Genomic DNA, 6,486 nt, shown 5'->3' with positions numbered 1-6,486 from the left:
TATATATATATATATATACTATTATATATAAGTACACCGTAGCTGTCTTCAGACACACCAGAAGAGGGCATCAGATCTCATTACGGATGGTTGTGAGCCACCATGTGTTTGCCAGGATTTGAACTCAGGACCTTTGGAAGAGCAGTCAGTGCTCTTAACCGCTGAGTCATCTCTCCAGCCCTCTTTTACTTCTTATACTTAGTAAAATTATTTGAGATAAAGGTCAAGTACAGAGATGGTGTCATTTGCTGACAGAGACTGACATACCTAGGGATGACCAAGGCTTTCTGGTGGAGAAAGCCTGGAATCTGGGTCAGAAGAATGCTGGGAGGCCCCAGAGCATGGAGGGAGAAGGGCTGCAATGGAAACATTGGAAAGAAGTCCTGAGCCTGTCTGGGGACCAGCAGACTTGTGCAGGATGCTGCTATAGGTCATACTAATGAGTTTGACATTTATCCTGAGCAAGCGCTTGGGGGTTTGAAGCTGGAGAGTGAGCTGATGAGCTTCCTTTTGCAAAGATAAGCCCAGATGCTCATGAGAACAGATTGAAGGAGTAGGGATGGGAAGGTGTCCAGCCATGTGGGAGGCATCAATGACTTTCTCTGCAGAACAGCTGAGAAGCAAAATGGAGATCACACAAAGGGACAGAAATTCCTGTGGAGAGAAGGGGAAGGAGACCCCGCAACGTCACATCTTTATGAAATAGGCAGGAAAGTGGAAAGAGTATTAGGGTGGCCATGAGGGGCAACAAGAACCCTAACAGCTTCTATGTAGATGGGAGATGAGGGCAGGAGGGACACCCACGTTGTAGTCCTGTCCTGAGCTGGAGTAGTGGGCTCATAAGGGAGCCACTGGGAGTGAATGAAGCCATAAGGACTTGGCAGAAGAAACTGACCCCGCATTCTACCAGAGAGAGGACAAACTCCAGACACATTCCCTGGGAAACAGCAATGGGGGCATCTACCTTCCTAAGCCTGTCAACGTGGACTCAGGAGTATAGACAGTCACAATACAAGGATGGGGACCATCATGGATACCTTTGAGGTAGAGTGAGCCTTCCTCTACCAAAGCTCAAACATTCTTGTTAGTGGCCATGTCAATCCTTCCACAGAATCCCACAGAGCCCCGTTCAATGCCAAGTTAGTGAGGGAAAGAGAAACAAAACTAATCATAACATTGTCTCTGTCTCTCAGATGGCAAAGAATGCAGGCAAGTGGCAGGAGTCAATGGAGATGTTCAGAGTGTTGGTGAACAAGAATTTGTAAGCAAACCCTGAAAACAGAGCCGAGTTGTGGAAACAGCAAGCAGGGGTGAAGGGCAGATGAGGGGTATCACTTTGCCAGGAGCTAGAGCATGAACTGGTAGCTAAAGTCTGTGCAGAGAGAGGCAAGGATGGGGGTAGGATGCGATCCTTGATTCTTTAGAAGTCTGGCTTGTGATAAGGAAGAACTGGAGGGATTTCAATATAGAAATAACGTACTCAGTTGTACACTTCTCAGAAGTCACTGGAACTCTGTCTTCAGATGATAGAACATAAAGATTGGGTATAGGTGTAATAAACTCTATAAATGTGAGAAACATCCTCTCAATGCTGAGATCATCAAGGGACGCTGCGAAGTAACTACTCTTAGAAATTCATTTTTTAAGAGTACTCAGTAATGTAATAGCTCAATGTGCATTGCTGCAATTAAATACCTTAGGCTGGACACTTACCAAGGAAAGATGTATATAAAGCCCACAGTTTTGAAAGCTGATGTAGGCCATTTGGTTAGCTGTGGCTCCATTGGTAGACTGCTTAGCATGCAAGGAGGCAGTTAGACCCCAACACCACATAAATGGGGAATGAGGGATCATGCCTGTGATCCAAGCAACTTGAGAGGCAGAAGTGAGATGATCAGAAAGAAGGTCAATGTCAGCCTCATGTACATCATAAGGGTAAAGTTAGCCTGGACTCTACAAGACTCAGAAAGAAAGAAGTTAAGAAGTTGGCCAGGGAGGGAGGGAAAAAAGAAGGGAGGGAGAGGGAGGGAGGGGCAAATGGAAGGAGGGAGGGAACAAACAAAAGGAAGGAAATTAGGAATGACAGAGAGAGGGGAAGGCAAGAGGAGGGAAGGAGAAGAAAGTGGAGGAAAGGGGAGGGGAAGAAAGGGGGCTTCTTCTAGGCCCTCCTCCTCCTCCTCCTCCTTCTCTTCTTCTTCTTCTTTTTCATTCTTTGTATTCCTAAACCCTTGTTGCTTCCAGTTTTTTATGAATCATTTCTAATTGCCCCCATCCTAATAAATATTTTCTTACACAGATGGCAATGCAGTAAACACTCTGTGTTGTAGCCTGTCTCGTGCGGTACTTCGTGCAGATCGCTTCCTATCAGCCTTTCCTTCTTCTTAACAGATGCTTATTTTTCTTCCTTCCATGATGGTCCATACTTTTTAAAACTAGTTCCTGCTTTCCCACTATGGAAAGCACTATGGTAAGCTGGTGGATCGCTAGAAGTCAGCATTAAACTACTAGTTCACAGGATAGCATGCATATTCTCTCTCTCTCTCTTTCTCTCTCTCTCTCTTTAACTCTCTCCCTACATCCCTCTCTCTCTCTCTTCAGAATTTTGCCCACTTATTCTTCATAAAAGTTGTAAAGATAAAAACTCCCCAAATCAGGTAGTGCCTATCTATCTCTTCGTGTCACTATCACAATTTCACGAGACAAGGTTTTTGTCATCATCAAACTTCAGTAGAAAATGTTATGCCATCTCAGATTTAATCTGAACATTTCTTCTTAGGAGAAAGGTCAAGTGTCTTTCCCTCAGAGCTGTCTCAATGCTTCATTCCCTAGACACATCCTATCTCAGACTCCTCTGCCAACAGACCGCAGATAGGTGACCTAGGTACTTTTCAATTGCAGTGAGAAAAACAAACAAAACTGCCAAAAGAAACTCAAAGGAGGAAAGGTTTCCTCTGTCTCACAGTTCCAGGGAGTACAGTCTGGCATGACAGAGAAGTTAGGGCACATGAGTTTGAAAAAGAAGGTCATATAATAGCCACACACAGAGAGCAACATAAGAAATTCCTGTGCCTGTCTCACTTTCCCCTTTGTATTCAGTCCAGGACCCAAGCCTAGGGAATGGTGCCACTCACAGTGGGGAGGTGTACCCACCACAATGAATCTACCCTAGATAACCTCATAAGGCTTGTTCCTTAGGCAATTGTAGGTTCTGTCAAGTTGCCACTTAACACTAACCATTACAATAACATTTATTAATGAATAGGGGCTCTTTATGAATTAAAAATTAAGTTCTTTTCACAATGAGATTCCATGTTATATGTACACATAAATACATAGATACTCGTTTATATATAATTTATATGCACATATATGGTAGTTCTCGAGATCAAACCCAGGATTTCACGTATGCCTGGCAGACATAGAAATTTTAAAAATCATCTTCTCTTGATTACTCTGCGATCTTTACTGAAGCCTCATGAGGTGTGTAAGTTGACTAAACAACCAAAATGATAATGTTGAAGTTTTCATCTGTACAAAACTTAGTTTATGCCTTTGGGTTGGACTTGGTTCTCTATGCTGCACATGTGCAGCTCTTGTGAGATCTGTGTTCAATCGCCTCATTCCTGTTGCTGGCTGGTTTTGTTTATGAACATAATTTTATGTATGCCTATTAATTTTGTACTTAACAGCTTATCGCTAGTTTTTCTGTTGGCTTTCTGACCAACTGTATCGGTTTTAAAAGAATATCTCCACACCATCCTCTTCTCTCCCTCCTTTCCCCTCTCCCTCCCACTCCTTTCCTCCTTGTTTAATAACTTGTTCAGCCCCCTCTGCAGCACTGCAAAGTCACAGTGATAATAGGCTGATGCTGATGTGTGCTTTTACTGGACAGAAACATAGCTGGAAGCCGCTTGCTGTATTTGGGGATAGTAGCATTAAGTGGAATTTGTATTAACCCTGGATTCCTCCTTCACTGGATATCAGCAAATGCCTTTCTTCTTGTGATTTAGTGGAGTTACAGACCAGCTTGGTTTTCCTGATGTTTTTTGTTGGGGCAGGATGTGTTGAAGTTTTGTTTTTCCTTGGTTGGTTGGTTGGTTGGTTGGTTGGTTGGTTGGTTGGTTGGTTGGGTGAGTGGGTGGATAGGTGGGTGAATTGGTTGATGGGCTAGTTAGATGGTTTATTGGGCTTTTGGTTTGCTGTTGTTTTTGAAATAGAGTCTTTCCATGTAGCCTTAGCCTGGAACTCTCTATGAAAACAAAGCTGGCCTTTAACTTACAGAGATCTGTTTGTCTCTGTGTCTTGGGTACTGGAATTAAAGGTGTACATCTCTATTCTCTCCTAATGTCAATCTTTGGATTTCTAAAATTAGTTCCATTTAACTTATTTCAGTGTTGGCATGAAGCTGTGGAGTCTTTTGCTAATATTTATATAAAAGTGTTACAGTTGTGGTTTCCACCTGTGTACTGTCTGGTCAAAGTTGGCAGGATAATGTTGAACTCATGAAATTTAGAAACTGTCCCTTTCCTTCTCTGTCCTCTGGATAGGTCAATAAAATTGGAACTGTGCATTCCTTCAGCATCTGTAGAATCGCTTTGTGATGCTGGTGGGCCTGGGCCTTTCCCAGAAAGGTAGCTCTCAATGGCTCTGCATTTTACCCCAAATCTGATCTCATTATTTGAGGGCTAGTTTTGGTAAATCTCTGTTCTAGCATCTCAGATATTTACACAGGATGAAGAGTGTACTAGTGGAATCTGGCTTCACGTGTGGAGTCATCATCGCCTTATGCATCTGTGCTGCCCACCGGTTTACATGTCTGTGGATCTCACTTCTAAATCCCCAGGAGCCTCTCCTTCCTCCCCACTTTCTTCTTCTGTGTCTTGAGTCACATTCAGCATCCTTTCTTTTCTTCTACTACTCTCAGTGAGCATGCCCGCAGGTGTGACAACTTACCACGTCTAGAATCCTGTTCCATCCATTATCATCTTTATTCCCAAGAGGCCCTACGCTTATTCTCCTTTCTGCTCATTAGAAGCTCAAAGGAGACTAGTTTGTTACTATCATGATACTTTATTCTTCATTTATAAGAGGTATGCATTGTTTTAACCTCCTACTTTAGTTCATTATAATTAAAGAATATTCCAATGACTGGTACTTTTATAAATTAGTGTGATTTTCTTAGCTGAGGTACATAGATAGATAGATAGATAGATAGATAGATAGATAGATAGATATAGATAGATAGAACATAAATACATACCTGCACGACACATACATGATATATACATATGTAGATAAGATAGATCATACATACATACATGATAGATACATACATGCATGCATAGATTATACATATGTAAGTGATAGATACAGAGAGATAGAGAGATAATACATAGATACATAGATATATACTTACATAGATGATACATACATAGATATTTAGATATATAGATGAGAAAGATACAGAGATATCTATAGATATCTATCTATAGATAGATAGATAGACAGACAGACAGACAGACAGACAGACAGACAGATAATAGTTAGCTAGATGATAGCAGAGAGAGAGCAGAGTGTATCTGCTTAAGTGCACTATCAGTTTATCTTAATCGGATATGCCCTAGGAAGTATGTGAATTGTTATCTGAAGGAGCTGTGCTGCTTTAAGAGAATGGATTCTTCCTCCTCACCCAGTTGCTCCCCCCATTCTCCGTGCTCTGTCTGGGTGTGTCCTCCCTGCCTCCACTCCTCTGAGCACTGTCACTTTATACAGATGCTCATGCCTTCACACACTGCTACTGAGGCACACCCAGCCTCACCTTCTTTAATGATGTTGCTTCAAAACACAGCATGGGATCATGGCCTCTGGACCACTTTTGTTTAAATTCATTTACCCTTTTATCTTAAACATCTCACTTTTCTTCATTTTTAGCTCCTGCTCTTAAATGTGCTCTTCCTTTAGTCATACTGAATGTTGCCTTGGGTGGATAAGACAGAAACCATGCCCTCAAAGAATTGTGTTCTGTATTAGAGTCTGTACACTTGTGTATTTGTATGTTTGTGTATGTGCACGTGTGTGTGTGAACATGTATATATGCTTGTGTACATGTATATGTTTGTGTGTGCACGTGTGCATGTGTGCATATGTGTATGAATACATGTGTTTGTGTATGAATACATGTGTTTGTGTATGTACACATATAGGGAGTATTTGGGGGTCTATGGTATATATATATGTGTATATGTGGGCATGTATGTATGTACATGTGTGTTCATGCACGTGGATGGATGTGTGTATGTATATGTGCATGTGTATGTTTTGGGGCATATGTGTTCATGTATGCATGTATGTGTATATATGTGTGTGTGCTTTCATGTACCTGATTCTTCATATCCTTACACAGTTTCTCAAAGCAGAGGAGGCAATGTCTTCTTTATTCATCTGATTTCACAAAGTCATCTTCACATCTGATGCTGATCTCTAAGA

At 41.7% G+C, this 6,486-nt stretch overlaps 1 pseudogene; it reads right to left on the bottom strand.

The window, feature by feature from the left end:
• LOC116077271 overlaps positions 1-4,931 on the bottom strand; it is an 8,161-nt pseudogene extending 3,230 nt beyond the window's left edge.
• Positions 4,932-6,486: the final 1,555 nt, after the last annotated feature.

This window comes from Mastomys coucha, unplaced genomic scaffold (assembly GCF_008632895.1).
Source record: "Mastomys coucha isolate ucsf_1 unplaced genomic scaffold, UCSF_Mcou_1 pScaffold5, whole genome shotgun sequence".
Taxonomy (NCBI): Eukaryota; Metazoa; Chordata; class Mammalia; order Rodentia; family Muridae; genus Mastomys; species Mastomys coucha.
Note: the sequence above shows the minus strand (reverse complement) of the source record. Positions and strands in the feature narration are given on the sequence as shown.